Genomic DNA, 26501 nt, shown 5'->3' with positions numbered 1-26501 from the left:
AATGAAATTCAAATTCTGTCATCTCAGCTACTCTATTGCTAAACTAAATGTTGTCTTCTGCATTGACACCAGTCACTGACTTTGCTGTTTGTTTTCATATACAAACTTGATAGTGCAAAAGGTCTAGTTTGCAGTATTCCTATGTGGAATGTATATCCTATGATGGATGACGTTTTTACAAACTACATGAAATTAATTCTATTTTAAACTTTATTCTTGATATGTCGGTGGTGGAGACTGATAAAATTGTATCAGGGTTTTAAGTTTTAGCTTTTTAGGAACATGGTCTTCAGTACTTCCCTCTTTCTGGGCCAGCGGCTTCTCCCTGATTGGTAAACACACTCACAGGCTCTGGAGCTTTATTATAGTCCTGAGCCCACCTTTCCTAGTCCAAGATTATTCACTGATGCAGAATCCATCATGTTACTACATTAATCCTCCTGGATTCTCCTACCAGGTATCGCCATCTCAGTATCCTTGAGTCACCTTATGGTGGTCTTATCTTCACTGCAGAAACTGCCAGGTCCCAGGAACGTAAACATTCCCCTTCTGTGAAAACCTCAATAAAAATTGTCCTACCTTGTACCTTGAGGTCACCTCCACTATCCTCCTGTACCATGGTCATCCCCATTTTGACTGGCTTATATGCACTTTTCTTGCCAAATCGTGAAGAGCACTCCTTTCTCATTCTTCCATTTCTCCTCCCGGTTTTCTCTTCCCTCCATTTCTCCTCTGCTCCTCTTAATTTCTACTTCTACCGGTTTTGTCATTTTATTTTCCTCACTCTTAGGTGCTCCTCATCTCTACACATCATCTTTTTCTCTTCTTCCTCGCTAGTTGTTTCTCTTCCTCTTTATCTCCTTCCTTCTAGGTGTGCAATATTATCTCCTTCCACTTTTGGTGTTTCTTCACCACCACCTCACCTCTCTCGCAGAATGCATACCCTTGCAGTTTATTAAGGTTCTGTCATGGCCACTGGACAAGGGCCCATGTTTCTACCACCTACAGGGTCCAAATGGACCCATTCCTTGCGCCTCTGGCACCAGGCTCATGCAAAAGTGTGCTTTGTACACTTTTCCTAAGGCACTTGCATCCAGGCCGGGCATGGCCATAGGAGAACATTGGGGCGCACGTGCAAGAACCTCTGGGAGTGGTAAGGTGGGGCCACAGGGTGGGACCAAAGGGAGGGGCTGGGGCCAGCCTATTTAAGGCTATCCCGCCCGCATCCTGGTGCTTCGCGTTTGTCTGCTTCAGCGTAACGCTTACCGCCGCCTGCAGAGTCCTTACCTGTTTTCCAGCTCATCACCTCAAAGCGCATCTTACCCGGCTCCAGCTACATCATCGCTGAAAGCGCATCTTACCTGGGTCCGGCTACACCATTGCTGAAAGCGCATTACCTGGCTCCAGCTACACCATCGCCTGCAGCGCATCGCATTTTACCCGGTTCCATAGTCATCGGAGTAGGAGCGCATCCTTACCTGTTCCGGACATCCAGTTAGGCGGGAGCTTCTTCCATCCATCCTCTTCACGGAGTCTTCCATCCTGCAGCCGCAGACAGGCCTTTAGACTGCCGCTTCCCGCTTGACGTCACCAGGCCATCCCTGCAAGAGAAAAGAACACACAAGGTAAGAAACTGCATAAATAAATTACCCTTGGCCGCGCAACACCTGAGTCTTGCATTCTACCTTGAAAGCCAATTTACCACCTACCTGGGAGCTTTGCATTCTCTTGGGCTTCATTGGGGCTCGCTCAAAACACTGAGACTCCGTTCAGTCATCTTCACCCCTATAGTGGAGAGAAAAGACTGCAAGAATTACGAACTATAATCACGGCAAAAAGACATTACAATAATTACGAACTATAATCGTGGAAAAAACGGCATTGCATTAGAACACGGACAATAATCACTGTTACAGACTCTTACCTTCCAAGTGGTGGGTTGCAGCCGGTCTGGGCCGCCACATCCACGGACCAGTGAAGCAACTAGGTCCATCCAAGGCGCCCCTGCTAATGAGAAGCAGGACGGAGAGCTCATCCTTACAAGAAATCAGGTGAGCGTACATGGGCAAACGCTTGCTCATCTCGTTTTGGAACTAAGGATTCGGGGGGAATCGTGATAACACCACACCATTCTCATTGCTTCTCGTATTCCCTCATCTCATAGGCAGTACCAGCAACTGGAGCAGTCAACATTGCAGCAGCTGGGGGAGAGAACCGATCCAGGGGAGCCAAGTACAGGGAGGGCTCCAACCGTGCCCCAACATCCCCGCAGAGACCAGGTGAGGGTAACCAGGTTCTCGGCAGGATTTGTTTGTCCAATTAGATGCCTCCACATACATGGCCCTACTGGCTGCTCTCGAGCAGACACACAGGAATCAAGTCAGTGGCATCCTGACGCTTCTTTTCACAAACATTAACAAGTAGCTCTTGACCATCAAGGTTGCATTTCAGGAATGTAGACTATCTTCTAGGAGCTTTGCATCCTCTGACCATGCTTTCCGAATACCGAAATCTCCACTTTCTGCATTCTGTCAAGATATTGACCTTCAATACAAGTACAACCCAGGGGGATAGAATAGTATAGTGGACACCTCATTTCAGCAATTTCACTGCAGTGTAAAGGTTGAGTAGATGGAATCAGTGCGAGTGATGCCTTCTGGGCACATTGTGGACAAAGTCAGTTTTAGTTGAAAGTCAGTCCATTAACACTGGCATGAGTCTAGAACAAATGCGTGAATGTGAGGTGTAAGAACCCAAAAGAAGAATCTGAGACGGTTTGCATATGGTTCTCATTTACACTTCCAAATGAAGGATAAGCATCATAGAACTTTCAGGAGCACTCTGTCTCTTTTGGCTGACCATCCAGGGTACTTTCAGATTCTAGGCCACCGCCAAAGACGTGTGTGTTGGAAACATGCATTCTGGCTTAGCAAGCTTGTTGGCTCCTGTGAAGTGTGCTTGAGGGCAAAGTCAGACAGGACATAGTTTCATGGACCGCATAGTTGACCTTCCCCATGATAAAATACATTCAGCTATACTGGTCACAGTTAATTGAGGCTAGTGATTTCATTCCATTCAAAGGGTAGTGGGGCCAGTGTGCCAGTTCTGGTACAATTATTCTTTCTGCATATTGTATGTTTGCGTAACGTTCAGAGTCCTATAAGGGACCATATCCTGCCTTGGTTTTTTTTAGGCTTACAGCATGAGGTTATGGATTAATGCCTCACTGTCCTGTTATCATGTTGGAAAAATGGTCCAATGGAACTGGTGAACTAAGAAGTAGCACATACGTTTCTAATTTAAGGTAAGGTGGATTTACTTTGTGCAGACGATTGAATCCAGTAATAAAAGCTAAAAAGACTCCATAAAGATGTTAAATTCCAGGGCAATGGAGAATGGGATTTTTTTTTTCTTGGGCCGCTTATTGTAACCCTCAAGCAAGCCTTCTTAAGTATCCTTGATAGCGCCTCGATGCCTGTGGGCTGCAGTGCGCGCTACAAATCCTAAAAATAAAATAAAAAAATAAGAGAAATCCGCACTGAGGAGATGGAAAATGTTGATTCTGATACCCGTTTGAGACGCACTCAAACAGTTTACAATGTGCTATTCAAGCCCTGCAGAAAGCAAAGGTGTTGTGGAAAATGGTGGCTGATCTGAAATTGAGGCTTGCACTGTATGGATATATGGCAGTGATTTTAAAAGCAGCCAATCAAATGGGTGCAAATGGGTAGTAGAAATGCCGAAAAGACGGTTAACTATATGAAACAGATGAAATGCCACACTGATTCATTATAACAGTGAGAATTCCCATCTGTGTAAAGTTGCATTGGAAAAATGACCTATACTAATTAACTACCTTCCCTATTATTAACACCCCAATAACTAATTAGTTCTCCTGATTAACAGTGCAATGCAATGTCAGAACACGGATGGAAATTCTGTCTTAGTTTTTCTCCATGGAAGAGAAAATTGCACTAGAAAAAAAAACGCAATGAGAAAAGAATGGCTGTTTTTTTGTGCATTCTGAGTGTCCTTTGTGTGTGAAGGAAGCAGGAAAGCAAGTTGATACATATGCCAACTCCTGCAGAGGATTGGTCCGTGGGATCAGGAGCATGAGAGGTGTTTAGATACGTCATAGGGAAGGCAGTTCTGCTCTTGATTGAAAGGCAAATTGATTAAATAGGGGGTGAATCTAAGGGCTGGTCTCTCTTCTTTCCTGCGTTTCTGCTGGGTGCTCCTGCTTTTGCTGCCGGCTACCGAGGGAATTCAAAGGCCACAGCCCTAGTCTGCTTGGGAGTCCAAGGCCACTTCTCGGGAGTGCCAGTGATCGTATGGGTGCTTGGGAAGACTTCCCCGCAGAAGGACAGGGGAAAAAAGGGGTCACACAGATGAGACGCAGCTCCCTCAATTCATTATGTAAGTGTTTGTGGAATTGAGAGCGATGGATGACTTCCAATTATCTCTGTGACTGTTTAGACAAGAATAGGTCATTATTTTCAACTGGATCATTGTGGTATTTTGCACACTGGGAATAAAAAAAAGTTTTGCAATACATGTTTATATCTTGTCTCCCAAATAACCGCAGCGGTGCTGATCTGTTGGTAAGAGCTCATAACTGTTATTATGAAATGTAATGTTGTGTTTCTTGTTTCATAAATAGATGTACCACAGAAATAACTGCAATAACAGAAAAAAGTTGGTGTCTATTTCTTTTTCTTCTCATATGCCTGATGATCACTATTTCAGTGGGGAAAGTAACTGGGAAACACATTGGGGATTACATCACAGTGGTAAAAGTGTAAACCGCCGGAGGTAAAAAAAAGTAAGAAACAAAAGTGGCAACACAAAGGCAAGCTAGAAAGTTTGTGTGTTGGTGGTAGTGTGTTCCACCATGCATGCTGAGGTGGAACAGAGCCCTCTAAAGGCGTAGGTTAATGACGTAGATAAGTCATTAGCACAATTTATATACTATCTATGACATTATTTATGAACGTATCGGGTTCCCTCTAAATGTGCTAAGCCTGGGTGGATGCCTACAGTCAAACCAAGTACAGGACATGGTTATAAACGAGGAAGGTTTGTCTTATCATATAGGGCAGTGTTATGAAAGGTATGCTCACCATTAAATTACCACCAAAATGAGGTAATGCCAATTTACTGCCAATATACCACAATACTAAAATACCGCCAAGTTAGGTAATAGCCCAAAGACAAAACCTCCTACTAATTTTGTGAGATTAGAGTAGCGCTGCAGGTTGTCATTATGTCTCAAATTGAAGCCACATTTCCTGAGCTGGTAAAATACCTAGAGGCAAAGTTATATGCACATGTGTGGTCATCAGACAATGCCATACTGTGGCATGACCTCATTCATGGAGAGGTGCAGAAAGAACCACTAAATAATATCTTTGAAGAGGGCAGTATAATCCAGGTATGTATTTTGAGATTGTTTAGAGCTACTGACAAAAATGTTGAAAAAGACTTTAATTAGGCTTTGTGCCAAGACCTGGTTTCTTTTAAACTGGTCTCTGAAGATGCAGGAAAATAATGCTGATATAATTGACAGATGCAGAGCAATTTGGAGAGAGCAGATGAGCAAGAGACAAATCTAAAATCTGAATTGGAATTATGCCATAAAGAAATGCACTCAAAATGCAATGAATTGGAAACACAACCGTCTCAGAGAAGGAAGCATTTTGAAGACAGTGAGCAAGAACTAAAACACCTGAAAGGGTTGGTAAGCGACATTAGACAAAGAGGATGTTATCTTAGAGATGCAAACTCTCCAGAGGGACAATATGGAGAAAGAAAGTGAGCTCCAAGCTATTGAACATGAGATAGCTAAAATGTTGCAAGAAAGGACACAAGGGACAGGGAGTTTAATTAATGCCAAATCCAGATGAGTGAGATGCAGAATGCAATAAATAAGATGGGTGATGAGAATACTTACTTGTGCCAGGAACAAGGCACCACATTCAATGGGATTGAGGTTAACCCCACCCTTACACGAGGGAATAATGTCCCAGTGGCTATACCGATGGCTGGGCCTGGTTGTAACGCAGTTGCGGGGTTTGACTCACCCACTGGTGGTTGCCACCAGTCCCATACACCTGAGAAGAGGAATAAACAGAATAAGGCAACTCCAAATACAGCGCAAAGTAGCCCTATCAAAATAATGAAATCAATCTCAAAATAATGAAATCAATCAAGGCTTTGATTAAGCCATTCAAAAAGGGAGGTGAGTGTTGTATAGAGGACTACCTGGAAACAGTGCATGATATATTTAAAGCCCTACAAATACCCAGAGAACAATATAGGCAGTACTTTCATTTAACTCTTGATGCTGCTACTGCGAGCAGTATCAGGGGCATGAATGAACAAGAGGGTATGTCATGGGCAGAATTTGAAAAGGAGGTTAGACACCATTTTTCACCACATCAGTCACTGCAGGATGCAAAGAAAGCCACATATACAATGACAGCAAAGCCAAATGTGTCACCTCGCCAGTTTCTCCAAGAATTAAAAAGACCATTCTCTCGCTTGGATGTATCTTTTAGTCCTAATTCGAATGAGTTTGACTGCCTACTTTTATGGCTTACAAAAAAACATTATACCACAGTTAATTTGTGAGTTTGATCGCGAGAAGTCACTGGAATGGATTGTAGAGCAAGGCACTCAACTATATGAAGTCATATATTGTCAGGGTGGAGAAGGAGATAGAATTTAAGAAACAAAGTTAAGATCTAAAGCCTCCTCACCAACGATAATGGAGATAAGATCTGCTAAAATGTCACTTGAATCAGTCCAAACTCAAGTCAGAAATAATGACATTGGATCAGAGAGGCGCACCACAGAGACTGCCATCCCAAACGCGGATGTTTCAGTCACATGATCCGAGCAATAGAGAGAGTTAAATTAGTCCTAGGTACATGGGAGACAGACCTAGGGTGGGATAACAACCTGATATGTCAGGCAATAACAATCAAAGACAAAAGAATGGCTACACCACATTCTCCACCTCCCATGAATCAAGAATTCAGAAACAACTCAAATAGAAGTCAATCTCCTGAAAGATACCAGAACAGATTCAATCAGGATGAAAGTAACCAGTACCGGCCTAGGCTGCAAAGAGAGGATTCTAGGGAGATGGACAGATTTCAATGCCTTGAGGCCCAAGTCAAAATGCTGTCTGAACAAATAGGAAAGCTCTGTGCAGTTCAAAAACAGCCATCAAATGAGGGGGCAGAATGTTGCAGCAGTGATCTGGTGTCTTCTGATAGGTGACAAAATGCTCATAGTCCCTGCAATGATAAAGAAACAGAATCCCATGAACCAGTTTTGTGTAACAGTCCTGAATTGATTGCTGATTTAAACATAAAGATGACCACAAATGAGAATGAGGCTGGGCATGTAACTGCACATAAAAAGGAAGTTTGGTTTAATTTAGCGTTAAATAAAACTATCGAAGTGTGTGCAACTGAAAAGGAGAACAGAGAAAATAAACAAGAACTTCCAAAAGAACACACACATTTAAAAAAGAAACCACACGCCATGATAAGACACCTGATAATGGGGTACGATTAGTTGTTAAAATATCCTCCCTAGACACTTAAAATGCTTATAAAATGCAAACAGGAAAAATGAGTACTAAAAAGGAGGGTACAGTCCAGTCACCTGAGAGTACTTTGAGCCACATATCTTTCAAGTGGCTAAAAAGAATATCGAAAATGACAAGTTACCATGTGATGTTTATGAGCATGTTCAGTTAAAGAACTGCATTGTGAACGCTGATGGTCCCCGAACAGAGGGGCGGAACAGTGGCTACATTCCAGATGATTTCTGAACATAACGAGACAGATCAAGATTCCCGAGTTGAGATGGGCAAAAAGGAGTGGAAAATATCCTTTCACTGCCCCTGTGCTTGGCAAAAAGTGAGAAACGACTGAGAAAAGTGAGTCCTGAAATCAGCAGAAATTCACATTTTCTGTGTGTGTTGGAAGAAATTGAGGACAGGTATTATGCTCCCATTACTGTGGAAGAGAAGTGCAATACGTTTGCAATGATTGACACAGGTGACGATCATGTCCAAAGAGTTGGTAAAAAGTATCAATGAAGGGATGTTCCCACAAAATCAGATCAGAGTGAGACAAAATGAATGCCCAGTACATAATTTCAATGGTGAGGAGGTACCTATCGAAGGTGTCACTAAGGTTGACATAAAGATAGGAAAACACAGAATGAGACAGGAAGTATTGATCATATGATCACATCTATCAATGAAATTCCATTATTGATGGGAACCGATTGCCTGAAAAGGTTGTCGCCCTTTATCGATGGAGTAAACGGTGTTCTGTGGTCTCTAACAAAAAAACCATTAAGGCCTAAGAAAGTAAAGTCACAAAATAGTCTCATACCGTTTCTAAATCAAATGATGCAGTGGAGGTGTACCTTCAAAATGGCTGTGTGCCTAGTGTCCCTGTTATCCCGATGTGTCAGGATGAAATGCAAAGTGAAAGAGAAACAATCCATGCAGATTTATTTGGATCATAGGAAGAAATGGTAAACTGAAATAGATGAAAATGTGTTGTGATTTTACTTGAAGGAAGTGAAGTGCAAGCAGAATGTTATCCCTGAGATAACACAGGAAAACATATTTCTACCCTTTCTAAAATCCACATGGGAGATAAGCAGCCATGGATCCATGTTGGTATAAATGAACAGGAAAGGAGTTTTATTAATGAGAAACTACTTAAGAGAATAATGGAAAGGGAGGAGATCCCAAAATTCAGAATTAAAAACCAACACATTTCTGGGTTGGACAATCCAGACTTTGAAAATAGAATCGAAGGAAGGTGCATGCTAAAAATTACCATTGGCCAAAAAACCATCTAACACAAAATGATTTTTATCTGGGAAATTACATTATGCACAGAATGTGTATGGTGTTGGATTTTCTTAACCAAAAAGTGTGGTCCCGGCTAGAAGGACCTGCACCTGAATTTGAAGACAAAAGACAGGTTTATCATTGTGTGCAATTGGTGCCATATGAAATTGAGTTACAGGTGAAAAGGGAAGTTACCATTCCTGCATTCACCAGACAAGTCACTATAACACTAAAGCATAGAAATGGACAGCAGATGAAGGATTCTGATGCATTTGTGTGCTTAAATGAATCCATGAAGCTAAAGGGCTGGAATGTGAATATACACCATTAGTGGAGATTGGGGATGGACCCATCAAAATCATGGTAGATAATAAAGGGTGTCAAGATATTTATTTGGAAGAGAATTCCGCATTAGGAATGGCAATATAAAAATCACATTACACTGCAGATTTCAACAATACAGTAATTGGGAACATCCCTGAGAAATGTGAATGCACAGGGTGAATTGCCAGAGTCTCTGGATTCTCAACCTAAAGGGATGTTTAAAATTCAGTCTGTGTATCCTTATGATTCCAATGAGACAGTGTGCTGCCACCAGGAGAATTTCATATTATTTGATTTAAGTGAAAATGAAACAGAAAGTCAGCCTATTGAAATGTAGGTTGATGTTGCAAAATATTTAAAAATGGCAACTCTGCAAAGAGATACAGCCATACAACTAGAAGAAAGCACAGAGGTTCATCCATTGGAGGATTTTCCCCAATTTTCAAAAATGGTAGAGGAGCAGATTCTGTCAGCAGATGCACGTGATAGCGAACAGGACAGGAATGAATTGAGAAAAATATGTATGGAATTTAAAGAGGTTTTTTCCAAGGATTCATATGATTGCGGACTAACTGACTTGCATGTTGCCACATTACCAGAGGGATATGGTAGAAATTTGGTATTTGAGCGTCAATATCGGCTGCCATTGGCATGCTTGGAGTCACTAGCAGAAATAAGTAAAATGTTAGAATCCAACGGAATTATCAGACCCATTCATAGTACCTCAAACACTCCCATTTTGGGCTTATTAAAACCAAATGGTCAATGTTGTCTGTGTGGTGACTTGAGGGAGTTAAACAAAAGGGTACCAGTGTCTAGATGGCGGCTCCCATTTATTGATCAAGGCATTGCCCAGGTTCATGGATCAAAAGTGTTTACCACGTTAGACCTTACATCTGGGTACTGGTGTTTGCCATTGGCTGAAGACATTCAAAACTTATTCGCATTTTCATTTGATAAAACTCAATACCCTTGGTGTAGAACACCATTTGGGTATGTTAATATTGGGAGCAAATTTGTTATATTTTTGAGAAAAGCACTTCCGGATGCAGCGGAAAGGGAAACTGTAGTCTATGTGGATGATGTTCTGATGTTCTGATTAATAATTAATTAAAAATGAAAGCCTGAAAAGTCATTTTGAAGAGATTAGGCATGTGCTTGGTCAAGTACAGAAAGCAGGAGCCAAAGTATCCTTGCAGAAGGCCCAATGGTGCAAAAAGGAAGTAAACCTCTTAGGCCATGAAGTGACTGAGCATGGATTGAATCCACAGAAGAAAAAGGTAGCAGCAATACAGAAATTGAAAAATCCTACTAATGTGAAAGGTCTAAAAAGTCTACTAGGGATGAAAGGATATAACAGGAAGTTTATTGAGAATTACGCCGAGATCACTCAACCCTTGACTAAATTGTTGAAGCAGAACATACCTTGGAAATGGGAAAAAGATCAGTCTGAGGCAGTGGATAAATTGAAAGGATGTCTCATGAAGGCCCCATGCTTAGCCTATTCCATAAAGGATCAAGATTTATTTGTAGAAATAGGGTTCACGGAACAGTGTATGTCAGCTGTGTTCTCTCAAAAGCATGATTTAAATCATAAAACCATCCCCTATGCCAGTAGGGCGTTATCTCAAGTTGAAACTAAATTCAATGAATGTGAAAAGGCTCTTCTGACCATTGTCTGGGCGTTGCAACATTTTCGTCCCATTATTCAGGGAGAGAAAGTAATTATTGAAACAAATCACCAACCTTTGCAATTTTAACAAAGTAAAAGGATTAGATCATGCATGATTGTGCAACTGAATGTACTTTTGATGTAATAGCAATAGAGCCCAGTTTGAATGAATTTGAACAATCACCACACAAATCTTTTAATGAAAATGTGCGCAAAGATTTGCCAACTGCGTATGTAGATGGATGTGCTTACCATATAGAAAATGATACTGAAAAACAGCTGGTGGCTGGGTAAGCTGTGAAGGCATTCCTAGTATAGGGATGAGAATTGGAGCCAGGAGTAGCCAAGTAGCAGAGTTAGCAGCCATTTATAAGGCAGTTGCTACTGCAGTTGAAAATAAATTCAAAGAAATGGTCGTAGTAACTGATTCTGATTATGCACGAAACAGTTTCGTAGAGTATTTACCTGTCTGGAAGGCAAAGGGTATGCTCACATGTAACAAAAAGCCCCTCAAACATGGGAAAATGATCCAAGCTGTAGATAAATTAGTGTCAGAGAATGATTTAATAATACACTGGAGGAAGAATGATTTAATAATACACTGGAGGAAAAGTTGTGGGCATTTAAGGACACCAGAAGAGGATAAAGGTTTCTCCCATTAATTCCAGCCTAGCTGTCAGTCACCCAGCAGGGTGGTTGTCCTTGCCGGACAGTCAGCCGACCATTCACCACAGAGCCCAGGAGGATGGCTCATCGGCAACGTGCTTGTCTTGGAAACAAGACGACACGAAGCAACACATGTTTGATCCCGGGCCCGCGGTTAGAAACCTCTGGTTATTAAGTGTGTTATAAATACGCAACTAAGACATATTCCTGAAAACAGCGCCTCAAAGCACACGGGCTGTGTGAGCGCTTTAAAAAATGTAAATAAAAGTGCATTTGGGTCTCCTATGAGACTAAGCACAGGGAGTTTTGGGCCCCTCACTTCCTGCCCAGCCAGACACCCTGAGCCAGAGGCAGGCTTCACTCGTGAATCCCGCCAAAGGCAAAGCGAACAAAGGGACCAAACCTGATTTGGCACACAAAGTAAATCTCAAGAAGGACCTTTCCACAAAGAAATGGGAAAAAAGATTTTGACAAAAATGGCACCCTTAGGTGCTTTACTGCAGCTGCGAACGCTGGTAAATGCACACCACAGTAGTTAAAAGTAAACCACTGCCACCAGCCATTCAGTGAGGAAAAGGGCAACATAAAAATGTTACATGAGCAGCTAGACAAAGGGGAGACTAAGTAACCCCTCCAGCTCACTATTGTAAGATGGTATGTGCTGGGTCTAGAAAGTTACAAATATAAGTAAAGGCAATTTCACTTTACTGCTCTGGGAAACAGTAGTTTATTCCAGAGAAGGTATTTAAACCTTGGGGAAAACTGGAAGACTTCCCTGTGCCACTGCACTGAAGGTGCTGTGTGACACAATGTAAAAGATGATGCCTATGGAGTTTGTCAGGCTCCATAACCAAAAGAAACGCAGTTCAAAAATCACATTACAATACATTAGAGAGTGGGAAAAAGGATCTGACTCTCAACAGGTTAAAAAAATCAAGTCCTCAAATTCCAGAAAAGTTGCTGGAGGTCTTTAAGGTGGAGAGAATTAGCACATTTCTGAGAATTCTCCCCAACACCAGGCACCTCAGATGCTGAATAAGAAGGTGAGGGGCTATTGACATCAGAGTTTGGAGAGGCTAGTGGACCCCGAGGATCGAGCATTGTTAGGAAAGGGTTTCTAGCAGAAATCAAAAGATAAACGAGAGCTAACCAACAAAACCAAAAAGCATGTAAGATTTCAAGCCCCATTAGGGCTGAATATTACAACACAGAACCTTTTCAGAGTAAGACGAGGAGGCGGATCAAGGGGCAAGCGCAGGACACGACCAAACAAAAAGTCTAACTCGGACCGGTAGAAGAACCCAATTGGGCAAGACACTACAGAGAACCTAGTCATTAACCTATTTGACAGGGGTTTTCACCACAACATCAGAACATTTGAAACACAAGACTGCAGTGAGCCAGCAAGTCAACTCACAATATCAGATATTGAAAACTCACTTATTGCTCGCTCGCACTCACCACAGGCACATCTAAGACTAAAGAAACAATCTGTCAAGAACATGGAGTACATCATAGGAACTTAGAACTACAAGAAATGAAAAACAGTTCTAGATTCACTCCCCCGTCATCCACAGAAAGCATAATTGAAACCTTTTATAAAGCAGTAACATTAGATGTCCACACTTATATTGATCAAGCCAAGTGGCGTTACAAGAGTAAGAAAATGAATTTAAGTCATTCTGAAAGGCAATCCCTCAAAGATCTTGCAAGCGATAACAAGATTGTAATAAAATTGGCAGACAAAGAAGGAAATATTGTCATTGTAAACAAAACCGATTACATTCAAATGGCTAATATACATCTGACAACTCTGGGGAGCTGCACTAAATTGAAGGGCAATCTCACAGACCTATAGTTAAGGAATTATTGGTTCTTATAAAAGAATGGCATAGGAAAGGTCTTCTCACCGATGACGAAAAATCATTTCTCTCAAGGACCAATCCAGTAATTCCTACTTGGTATTTTCTACCAAAGGTACATAAACATTTTTACAAACTTCCAGAGGTCCACCCAATAATGAGCGTTTTAGGATGGGTGACCGAGGGACTCTGAGTACATTGACAAAGCTATCAAAGATGTTGTTCCTTCGCTCATGTCATATTTGAGGGACTCCACAAAAACCTTGCTGATCCTACAAGGAATACAATGGGAACCACAATATCTACTAGCAACACTGGACGTCAAAGCTTTGTATACTTCCATAGAGCACAGTTTGGCGATTCAAAAATTAAACTTTGTATACCGCAATCTCTCAGCATCACATGCAAACATGTGTATATGATTAAAGCCTTCTTACAATTCACTCTAGATCACAATCAATTCCTCTTCAATGAAGATTATGTTCAGAATAAAGGGTTGCTATGGGAGCAAAATATGCTGCCATAATTAACCAACTTATGCATGGGATACTTTGAAACCAACTATGTATACAACAACAATGAATATGGTGCAGAGATCAAACTTTGGAAAAGATTTATAGATGATGTCCTGCTAATTTGGAATGGCAGTAAGGAAAACTTGGACAAATGTGTAAGGTACCTTAACAACAATACCTTTGGAGTATTTACACCTATACTACAGATTTCTTAGATCTCAGAATATACATTGAAAATGGAACAATACAAGCAAAAACCTTTAGAAAGGCCACTGAAGTAAATGCAATGCTATTTGCAACTAGTTGACATAGGAAAACTACCAATGACAATAGCCCAAGGAATTTTACAGACCTAAAAGGAATTGCAGTTCAAAGGAGATCTATGAACAAGAATGTGACTTACTCAGCCGAAGGTTTCAGGAACAAGGGTACTCGGGGACTTGTGTTATGAGTGCACGTGTGAAGATTCAACCCATTCAGGGAGAAGATATGCTACAGCCTAAAAGAAGGGGCACACATGTTAAACCCAGAGGAGTCAACTTCATCATCATTTTCTCATGACAGTTATCAAATGTATGGGATGCTCAAAAAACATTGGCATCTATTATCATTAGATCTTGATCTTCAAGAATACATTGAGACCAAACCTAAGTTAATTGATACAATGTCTTCTTTCCTTAGACCTGAATCTGATGTCGTAACTATGAGAAATTGGCTCGAATGTAATCACGCTGGTTTCCACAAATGTGAATCATGCAGTGGATGTACATTTGCTCTTTCAGCAATAACCACTTTCTTATGCCATGGAGAAATACAAACAGAAATCAGAGACTTTATTAATTGCAGGTCCAAGTTTGTAGTATATGGTATTGTTTGCATTTGTGACAAGGTTTATATTGGAAGCTCCATCCAAGAATTATGGGTATGGATCAGAGAGCATCTGTCCAGCTTGGGCAGCCAAGACCCCAAATTGCCGCTACCACTGCATTGGCAAGAATAACACCAGATAGGGAACAAAGAGGAAATTCGTTTCATTGGTATACAGCAAGCACATCTGCACAGGAGAGGGGGTGATCAATGATTTTTTTTTAAGCCAACTAGAATCTTGCATGATCTGTAGACTTCGATGCATCACTCAAGGACTCAACAAAGAACATGAAATTAATGTTTTTCTGTGATGTTAAAAGCATTGAGCAAAGTGTGATGAGGATCTATGCATTGGTGTATAGATCTTCTTTTTGAACTGCTTGCTAATCCAGGATATATCATTCTGATTCAACACAAGGCTTCTTGGGCTCACCCAAGTCGTAAGGCTTTGCAGTGTCTCTTATATGGCCAGTAACCCATCAGCACCCTTATCGATTGTGCTGTTTAGTATCTCCATATGCTAACATAATAAGGGGAGGAAACAAACAGCCTAGCCCAGCCGGGGCCTGAAGCCAGGGCAATTCCACTATATCAGTGCACTCTCACTATATATGGGGCAGAAAAAAGGCAATAAGCCACATGCTGATCACAAGCACCTGGGGGCTCTTAAGTACCAAAGAAAGCCCTTCTGCTATCAACTGGACTCACTCAGAAGACTAATGGGTATTATGAACCAATTTTGGCACACCCAAAAGTGGACTACTGGATACCATGCCTCTTGCAATTGCAACATATTATGTTATAGTAGGGCGCACAATGGGCAGGCTTCTATATTCTAAATCCAAATTATATGCGGCGGAAAAAAGGCAATAAGCCACATATTGATCAAAAGCAACATCATAAGCAACTGGGGGCTTTCTAGCAAAAAAAAAACAGGCAATATGCCAGTAACAGGACTTGCTTATAAGAATAATGGGGCATTGTGAACTAATTTGACTCATATAAACAGGGAAGTGCTGTGCAACATGCCTCTTGCAATGCAATATGTTATGCCATAGTAGGGCGTGCAACGGGCAGGCTTCTTTACTCTAAATCTCTGCAACGTAGTCTTTCGACACTGTTTACAATGACGTGGTCCGGAGATATGAGGGACCTATACCACGCCACACGGCATGCTACGAATAAAATAGAATCAAAGATGGTGCCTGCGTTAGAAAACACGTGGACGCCAGACGATGGCAGGGTCTGCCGTAGCAGGAACCCGAAACGACTGCACATGTACATTTAATCAGTAAGTCTATGAATTGAGGGTTGGGGGTATATTTGTACCTGGGACAAATGTCATCCATAATTACTCAAGAGGACCTGTATATTATTTCAGTAAACTGGATGCATAATGACACAGGATCGGGACATCGGCAGGAATAAGCATCAGAACACCAATCTCGGATCACACTTTATTTGGTGAGCCATATATTATTACACAAGTGATTATGAACAATTTGTGCATCCACTATAAAACACAATGCTTGCACTCATATTGGAACGTGTTAATGTGTGCGCCTTCCACGTTTCCTAATAGAAATATACTCCCATTCCTCAAATATTTAGCTTGTTCAAAATAATAAGCATGGAGATATCAGAACTCTGCATAACATTAATTGTGGTATATGTTGTCCATGTTCCCTTAAGAGGACTCATGTAATAATCTTGGATCGCATCATATTTGGTGAGCCATATTATACACAAGCAAACATGAACATCATGTGCGATATCTGTAAGAAACCTTGCACTCTTATTGTAGATGAACAAACGTGTATGCCTCTGGCATTCCTGAATAGAAATATTTTTTCTCATGCTCAAAGTATTCAGTTCTTTCAGCGCAACATTGTGAAAATACAAGAATTAGTCACACCCGAGTGGAGAACAATAAAACCGCATTTCCAACCAGCACACAGTCCCCTGCGGGTGAGTACTTTAGGACTAATGATCTAAATAATATCATGAGGATCTGGCTTTGGGCTCCAGAGGGCGCGGACTGGTTCATCCTCAGTGCCGTGTAGAGCAAATCATTGTATAATGAAGTCTGTCAGACATTCTGGTACATTAAGTCATAGTGCCATCAATTGTACTAAAGGAAACTATCACAGACACTGGTTAGCAATGGGGTCATAATATTGAATTCCATTGGACACTCTTACAATTTCTTCTTGCATTTGAACATGCACTATTTTGTTCCAATCAGAGCTCTGTCACATAAAGCCATGGCAAAATTAACCTTTCAAGAATAATAGGGATAAGAATACATATTTACAGGGTTTCTTTGCCCTAAGAATGATTTAGTAAAGATACAAATCATAGATTCTTGTATTGAATATTGCTGCTACATCAACATAACCTATGAAACTTTAACAATTCTTTACTAATTTGTTGTCCCTTCCCTTCCCAATCTTCTCTCCCTTTCATTGATTGGCTTATTGTATCAATTATTTTTTGATTTATGGTGTGTTACATCTAATATCTTATTTGTGGCATTGATTCACTGATCGTGGTGCACCCTGATAGGGTCACGACTATATTATTATCTGTTTGGTTTCCTTTATTGTGATTGAATGAATATGTTATGATTTAATGACTCTGTTAATCAATCTGTTATGATCCAATGTCTCTGTTAAATTAGATGCTCACTTTATCAAATTGCCATGAAAAAGATCTCAAAGGTCGAAACACGTGCTGGCAAGAAGGGCAAGAAGACTAAATAAATTGCACAATTGCTACTTTCTTTATTTGATAACCATTACATTTGAAGTAATGTACATTTGTACAAGCACATTGATTTTTGCACACACATGGTTCTCTGTAGCTACACGCTAGGCAGGGGTTAGCCTAGCTGTGCCATTAACTGCAGCTGTCAAGCACTTACTAAGTACAGTCTCTATATAACTCATAAGCCACAGCACCCATACTTACCTCGTATACGCCGCTTTGTTCCTATTTAGCTTATCATTCCAGGTAAGAGCAGCTGAGGCTATAAACCCAACTGGAAAATTGCAGAGTATTTCCTTAACCGGGAGGAAGATAAAGTGGCCCTGTTTGCATCAAGAGGGAGCACTGGCAATGCATTTAGCAGTAGGACGAAGCAGACTGAAAACCTATTACACAAAATCCTAAAATGAGAGAGACTCTCCAAGAAGGAGATTAATAAATACTCTGAAAAGGCATCCTTGACCAATTATTTAGAGAATAACAAAATTCTGAGGGGTCTCAGAATACTTATTTTTCCAGACTTTAAAATGTGGAAGATCAAGATTTAGCACAACAATGGGAGGCAAACCTTACTGAGAGCTCAGAGAAAATGATACATCTCCTCTTCAAACATGCAGACAGGGAACATGTTAGAGTAGTAACCCAAACTGATGAGGTGAAACAGGAAACTTCTGATATGAGTAATCCACCAAGTACCAAGGGGAAAAATGTCAATAAAACGCATGCAATTCACAAAGAATATCAGGACAAGGTGAAACTTAGAACATTCAGAAAGTACTTCAGGGTCGACCGGGATTATGAAAACATGGTGTATAAATTTCAAGCTAGATATGCTGAGAACAAGAAGCCATCCAGTTATAACAATACACCAGTGACAACACCAGGCACCTCAGATGCTGAATGAGATGGTGAGGGACTATTGACGACAGAGTCTGGAGAGGCCAGTGCACCCTGAGGATCAAACAGTGTTAGAAAAGGGTTTCTAGCAGAAATCAAAAGATACAAAAGAGCTAACCAACAATCCTCACAATTTTCAAGCATGTAAGATTTCAAGCCCCTTTAGGGCCAAATATTACAACACAGAGAACCTCTTCAATGGACGATGAGGAGGTGGACCAAGGGGCAAGCACAGGACACGGCCAAACAAAAAGACTAACTTGGTCCAGTACAAGAACCCAATTGGGCAAGACACTACAGAGGACCCATTAACCTATCTGCCAGGGTTCTGTCTAGCAATGAGAAGACACTGCTTAATAGGGGGATTTATTTTGCACCAACCACAATGACCGATATGATTGAATTCCAAATAGACTTATATACATTTGTCAGGAAGCTCAAATTGAAAAAATATTTTCACCACAAGGTCAGAACTGTTGAAACACTCACTTATTACTCTCACTCACCACAGACACGTCTAAGACTAAAGAAACAATCTGTCAAGAACATGGAGTACATCTTAGAAACTTAGAATAACATGAATTGTCTAGATTTACTCCCCCGTCATCCACGGAGAGCATAATTGAAACCTTTATAAAGCAGTAACGTTAGATATTTAGATATCTACACTTATATGGATGAAGCCAAGTGGGGTTACGAGATTAAAAATCTAATTTAAGTCATTCTGAAAGACAACCCCTCAAAGATCTTGCAAGGGATAAAAAAAGATTGTTATAAAAAAGGAGGACATATTGTCATTCTAAACAAGGAAATAGCAAAATGAAGGTAGGTCCAACGTGCAAATCCCGAGTGTTTGTCAATAATAGTAGTCACATCAGATCTTGTTGTTTAGCAAATATAACCTTTATAGGAGTATCAGAAATTGTATGGAACCAGCTGACAAGTGTTTCAACCATCCAGGTCGTTATCAAGGCTGTACAGTTGTTCAAACATAATCAAATAAAGTAAGATGTGAACATTATCAAGACATTGATAACAATGGTAACAAAAGTACCATTTGTAACATAAGGCATAGGTACACAAAAAACATCAAAGTAGGCAAAAATAGTATAGATGAGACATAACATTGCAAAATAAAGTTGAATTACATTCCATACCATGAGTCAGTAGTTTGACGGCCTAGTGTACTCATCACCATTGACATCTTCTTCCATAAGAACGGCACCTAAACCTGAATCACTTGCATCAGTATAAACTATGGTCTTCAGATTGCCTTTGAAACCGCTGGGTACTGGTGCCACTACAAGTCACTCCTTGGCAAAAATTGAATTCTCTCTCATACCCCTGAGAGCACTCAAATCGCACACCTTTCCTTGTTAGCTTCCTAAGCTCCCCTGTTTTACTCGGCAGCACTTTTATAAACTTTGAATAGTATTGAACCAGCCCCAAAAACTAGGACATTTCCACTGTTGTCTTAGGAGTAGCATCTCCACAATCACTTTAACTGTGCTTGTCTTCGTTCTGATGCTTGTGCCCGACAAATTGTAACCACGATATTCAACATCACTCTTCTGAAAGTGACACATCTCCAACATCAAAGTGAGGCCAGCCTCACCCAACTCTCTAGGAGAGGTGTAGCCTGCGTTCATGATCCTCCAAATTGCACCCCCAGATCAAAATATCAGCCTGCTAGAACTTGACTCCAGAAAAACCACCAAGTAAGGTGCATATTACTCTCAGAAAAATGCGACCGCTGACACAAGCCCAAAAGGCATACGTATACAACTAAACATACCCACTTGAGTAATTAATGTGGTCAAATCACATGAGTCAGGATATAGAGGAACCTGATGATACGCTGACTTTAAGTCAAGAAAAGAAAATACCCTGGCTCCAGAAAGATCCGAAATCAATCAATCAATTTTGGGCAATGGAAATATTTCAGCACTGACATTCTTGTTCAATTCTCTCAAATTGATGCATAGCCTCACTGTTCCATTGACTTTCCTCTCCATAACAATTGGGCTCACCCATTCAGAGACTTCCGTCAGCTCAATCACTCCTTCAGTTACCATGCGTTCCAGCTCAACTTCTACTTCTTTCCTCAATGCCAGTGGTACAGTCCTTAATTTTGTTACCACAGGAACTGCACCTTGATTAAGTTTAATGTTGTGTATAAACTTCCCCAAACAACCCACCTTATTCTCAAAAATCCACAAAACCCACAATTAAATGTCAGCATTGCTGGTAATACAAGTCCCGTCCTTCGCATCACATATGTTGCTCTCTGACTCTGTAGCTTACACCACAGATGCATACACAGGTAGTTTAGCGCTGGGGTCGAGTTTGATCCCTAAGGCTGCTTGACTGCCCCATAAAGGTAAATCTCCAACGTTGGTTACAAACACTTTGGTCATGGCCCTTCTCCCTTGAAACCCTAACTCAACATGCATCTCTCCAATTATGTGAATCAGATTTTCTCCATGCGCATTGGCTTTGACATTATCTTTAAGAACACAGTGACTAAACTTAAATTCCCAAGTGTCCTTACCAATTAGATTGTAATCAGCACTGCTGTCAATCAACATTAACATCTCAACTCTGTCGAGCGTGATCAACGACCTCAGTATCTTTAACTTTGTCCTCCTCACTGCATTCACCACTTGAATCACTGTCACACCTCCAAGAATTTCAGAATCCAAATCTTCATCTCCATAATCATTCTCTTGCACACTCCCAGTCTTGATAGACATACTGCAGCATTTGGCCTACCACCCCTCATCCCCCTCATGCAGCATTCAACATATACTACAGTACACTCTCTTGAATTTGTGAAATGCTGGGAACTCCTGTATCTGAGACATTTCTTCTGCTGTGGGTCACCACCCGAGTCTGCCTCCACCCTTGCCTTTGTGAAGCCCAGCTCTCCTTTCTATTCCCAAAGTCCTTGGCCCTCCACTCTTCATTTCGCTGGTCTTTTTACCCCCTTGACATTGACTCCTTGTCCTTGAAATAGCAACCCCTACAGCAGCCTTCTCTGCAATGGATTTGACTGACTCAGTGCTGAGCTGCTTAATGCATTGGGCGGTGTGCTTGACCTGTTTAGCGATCTCAATTTTCCTCTCCACATTTGGGATCCCTTTCCTTGCACAATACACCTTTTTATTTTGACAGAGCACTTGATCAGTAGTTGATTTCAAATGGGTTTGTCATGACAATGACCAAATCGACATTTGATCGCCAAACCTCTAATGGTGGTGACAAAATATTTTATGTTTTCACCACCCTTCTGCTCATCACTCCTGAAATGATATCTTGTCAAAATCGTGTTCTCCCTGACGTCGTAGTGCTTATCAAACCTCGCAATACTAATCTCGAAAATGTACCATGTTGCCACATCAGGATGTTGAGCAGGCTCTGGGAGTCTTTTAAACCACTTCTTGACATGGACGATCAGGACAGCAATAAAGCAAGGCATCCTTCCACTCCACTGCATGTTTTGTCCCATACACTGGCCTGCACAAACTTGAGGAAGTTTTCCTTCTAATCCTTCCACTTTATAAGTGGTTCACCAGGCTGGGATAAAAATAAGGCTGGCGCAGGAATGTTTGCCATGCTGGGCTTCAAAAGTCAAATGTTACCAGTAACTTTGAAAGTGTAATTTCAAAGTCAGGAAATACTTAACTGAGCACCCTGGTGGCCTGTATGGAATAGTGCAAGTAATTATGCTTGGAAACATCTTTAACTGAGCAAACTGCTTACTTGCACATAATTGCATTAGTAATCATGCTTGGATACTTTGGCCTGTACTCCGAGACCCCTGACCGGCCCATAGAGTCAGGGTTTGCTCAGAAGCACTTTAAGACAAGATAGCAGCACCCGTGAGATGGATGGTGTGCACATTTATTACTCCAACACTAATCAATAAGGACAACTCAAACGGTTTGGCAAAGGGAGTCCGTTTAATGACAAGTAAAAAGAACGGGGCGTTTTGAATGTCAGTAATGGTGCAATCTTCCTTCTCGCTTCAACTCCTACGAACTTCATAAAAATTGTAACATTTATACTGAAAACTCGTCATTGACGTGTAACGCTCAAAAGTTAACATGCAATTCTATTGGTTAAGAAAAGGTAACTTTAATATAGGTACTATATCTGTACATGATAACGGAGTGAGGGGATTGGGTAAACACTGTCAGGTGGGCATCTAAGCCTTTCCTCCAAAATGACTACTGCAGATGTCACTAAAAGTACGACGTCCTATTTGTTCTACTAACTATAGGACCCTAGATTATTTGGTCCATTGTGATTGGGTTGACACCAACCCCATGCATACTTTTCCACTTTGCTTAGCAGCACGCAGAATCGTCAGCCAGGTGCGAGGTGCCGCTTAGTTACCCGGCCTTCCCCCAGTCATTGCTACAATCAATCATTACTTTAGTAGCCATGTGTCAATTATTTTACTGTGGTTGGCCTCGAGACTGCATCTTCTGTCTGGAAAAGTTCTGATATCTTCGCCTGGCCTTGTGCCATTCTCCTTCCATCAATTTGTGTATTTGATTCTTGTTTCACCCACCACCTGCCTTCAGTTCTTATCTCGACCTTTCAGAGGCAGGATATACTGTTCTTAGTTTCAATTAGATGTAGCTACTGTTCATCTCTTCCATTAGTATGACCTTGGTTTCCCTGGCACGAGTTGTCTCTGCTGAGTTTCGTTTCAGCCGTCTCTTCTCGATTTTGCTGAATATGAAGCTTTCTCGTGTGGCATTTAGTAACCTGGGTTGATTCTGCTTCTTTGTGCAAAGTAGAAACAAACTTGTAATAAAGTGCTTTGTTTGAGGTAGATTATGTATATGTATAGTGGTGCTTGCCGGACTCTTCTTCTACTAAGCATAGCAAGCCGCACTGTTTTCGTAGCTTTCTTGCGGTTCCAAGCATATTTACAGGTGTAAACTGGTCGACTATCTTCATTTTGCTTGCAGCTTGACATTGTTGACATTGCTTGACATTGTTCTTTTACTTTAAGTTCACGATATCCTTATTGATGGCGTTTCGTCTCTCTTTGCATCATTATCTGGTTGTCATTTATTCTATCTGCGAGTCAGTCCGGGCCCTCGTGACGTCACCATTCATCTTCTATTAAGGCTTTTTGGTTTCTTCAGGGACTGTATTCCATACATAGGGGCCTGTATTCCATACTGAGACAGGCACTTGGGCCATGTCGTCATCAAAATATTCAGAACGGTTCTGTGCCAACATCATTCTCTGGGGGCACTTCTCTTTTGATCATTTGCACCCAAAAGGTGAGGCTCACCTCAATTGTTGTCTCTTCCATATCTACTTGCTCATGAAACAGATTGTCATCAGTGACGTCAGTCAATCGGTATTCTCCTTCAATGGCGATTACTGTGCACCATTGTCGGCCTTCATCGTCATAACCATCAAGCAAAGCCATTTTCCCTCGTACTGCAGCTGTGTGTATCACTAAGGGAAACACTTGTCCCTTTTCCTCGTGCATAGGTATTCTTGGCCTGAATAGAAATTCATCTGGGGTCCTCATGATTTTGTCTGCAAGGCCTGGCAGCCCTGCCATTAGTACACGTATTGCATACGCAAATATTTCGGGCTCTAATGGTGTAGCCCTCATAGCTGTGTGTCCTGCGTATGCTCTAATCATTTCACATACGTTTGAATAGTGCATTCCTGGAGTTGAACATATTATGCCCTCCTCCGTGAATGAGATTGACATATTTAACTTCGTCATTAGATCTCGACCTAAGATGTTTGCTGGGGTTTGTCGTGAATATAATAGAGGCACATTCATTTCACATTCTCCTATAGAGACTGGAAGTGCGTTTGTAAAGGGAACACGACTTGTAGCTCCTGTGAAACTCTGAGTATTTATGGCATCGCCGGACAAGGAAAACTCGCCTTCACGTATACATAAATGTGTTGCGCCTGTGTTAACCAAGAAGGAATATTCTTTATCCCCTGTAATGACATCCACCCTAGGTTCCCGGTGAGGGTCTGGTGTCACTGATAGGATAGAACACATCAGGGTTCTCTGTGAGCTGTCCTACTCCATATATAATTCTTACCTTGTGTGAATGGACTTCCCCCATCACCAGTATTATTCCTTATTCCAGGGTTCGCAGCCTGTCCGCTACTCACTGTCTGTGACAGTTGTATAGGCGACTGTTGTGATTGTCCTTGTGGGAGACTCACAGCAAGCATTCTGAGGTTGTGGACCTTGCTGTGTTCCTGGCATTTGCTGTTGCACCGTGTGATTCTGTGCAGCTCCCTGATGTAAAAACGCAGGTGGAATCATCATGCCTGCTCCTATTCCTTGGCCGTTTTGCATCATGCCTTGATTTCTGCATGTGCATGCTAGATGCCCTGTCATCCAACACAACCATCATACTGGCGGTGGGCTGATCAATTGCCCGTTTGACGTATATTGATTGCCATGTTGCATGTTTTGAAAACCTCCTTGATTATTTTGGAAGCCTCCTTGATTACTCTGCCATCCTCTTCCTCTAAATCCTCTTCTCCTAGGGTAAAACCCTGTGGTGCCCTGATTATTCTGTTGCAGATTAGTCACCTGTTGCATGCTCGACCCGTCTGTGCTAGTTATCATTGCTCCTTCGAGAGCATATTTTCATCATTTCTTCTGTACTAATTTTGCCTCTTCACCCTTTCGTGCAGCTTCCTTTTTGCGATTATTTTATTGCAGCAGCCTGCAATAGTGTGCGATGGTCAGCTGTATTTCTGACCATGGTTTAGCCTCGATTCCTACCAATTTCTTGAGCTGTGTCTGACCAACGTATCCCTTTGTCCCTCGAAACTCGTCTTTCGCATCTCCTCTCTGTCTCCTTTTCCTCATGCTCCTCTTTCAGTGTCAGACACTGTCTGTCCCCAACTCGTGCAACTTCTTGCGCCCTCTTTGTTCCTGCGTATTTCTAATCTATCTAGGGATAGTTCCCTATTCCCAATACTTCGGGAGACATCCTCAGTGTCGTAAAGCTGAGTGCTCTCTATGCGCTCGTCTTCCCCCTCCCCTTGGGGTATTTGTTCTAGCCCCATTTCGTTGTATATTCTATCGATCGTTTCTCCGATGCTTCTGGTGTCGAAGTCATCCTCAATGTTCGCGTTAGACGTGCCTAGTACTGAATCGTACTCGGGAAAGAATTCTTCGATGTCTTCCCAATCTACTACTGGCTCAGGTTTTTTAACTTCTCTTTCTAGATATTCGAGATCACGTGCTCTCTGTCTTCGCTTACGTTCTACATCGTCATTGAATTCTCTGTGCTTCCTCGCTTCTTCTCTGACCCTATCTTCTACGTCTTTCTTTTCATGTCTACGTTCATTTGCCCTCCGGATTTCTTCATCCCTTTGACTCTTTATTCTTTTCTCTCATATCCTTTGCTCTTCCTCTTACTTACGCTGCTCCTGCCTGTCTTGATCATTGGCTGCTCTTTGTTTACGATCGTGCTGCCTTACTATCTCTTCATGATATAACTATTCTTGTCTCTGTCTATCTTTTTTAATTATTCTTACGTCTCTCAATCCTTTTTCCTTCTGCTTCTCCCTTCTCTATACATCGTCTAACCTCTCCTTTTGTTTCGCATCATCAATGCCTTTTCCATTGAGTTTCAATAAAATCTGACCTCCCATCCATTCGTTCTTTGCGTGTGCTATCTCATCAGTTCTATCCTCGCTTCCTTTCCATCTTTTACCTTCTCTCTCCTTGTCGAGAGATGCACTTGTCTGTGTCTGGTTCCTTCTTTCATCATCGCGTCTCTCCTTGTCCCTTGGGACTGTGGAGGTGATATCCTTATGTTAATCTTTACCTTGATTTTCGTCACTACTTTGCGTAGGTGACTCATATGATGGGTTGCTATACCCTGTGGCTGCTTTAAGTTCTCTCAGTGGGTATAACCCTTCGTCCTTCCTGTCTTCAATCTTCGTTTCAGATGGGGCGGGTGGCGCGGTGGGCGTCTCACCCCCCTCTAGCATACATTAAGTATCCAATCTATTGGCGGCTCCTC

This window comes from Ambystoma mexicanum, chromosome 14, assembly GCF_040938575.1.
Source record: "Ambystoma mexicanum isolate Mex_15411 chromosome 14, UKY_AmexF1_1, whole genome shotgun sequence".
NCBI classification, from domain to species: domain Eukaryota; kingdom Metazoa; phylum Chordata; class Amphibia; order Caudata; family Ambystomatidae; genus Ambystoma; species Ambystoma mexicanum.
The sequence above is the reverse complement of the archived record's forward strand: the minus strand, read 5'-3'. Positions refer to the sequence as shown.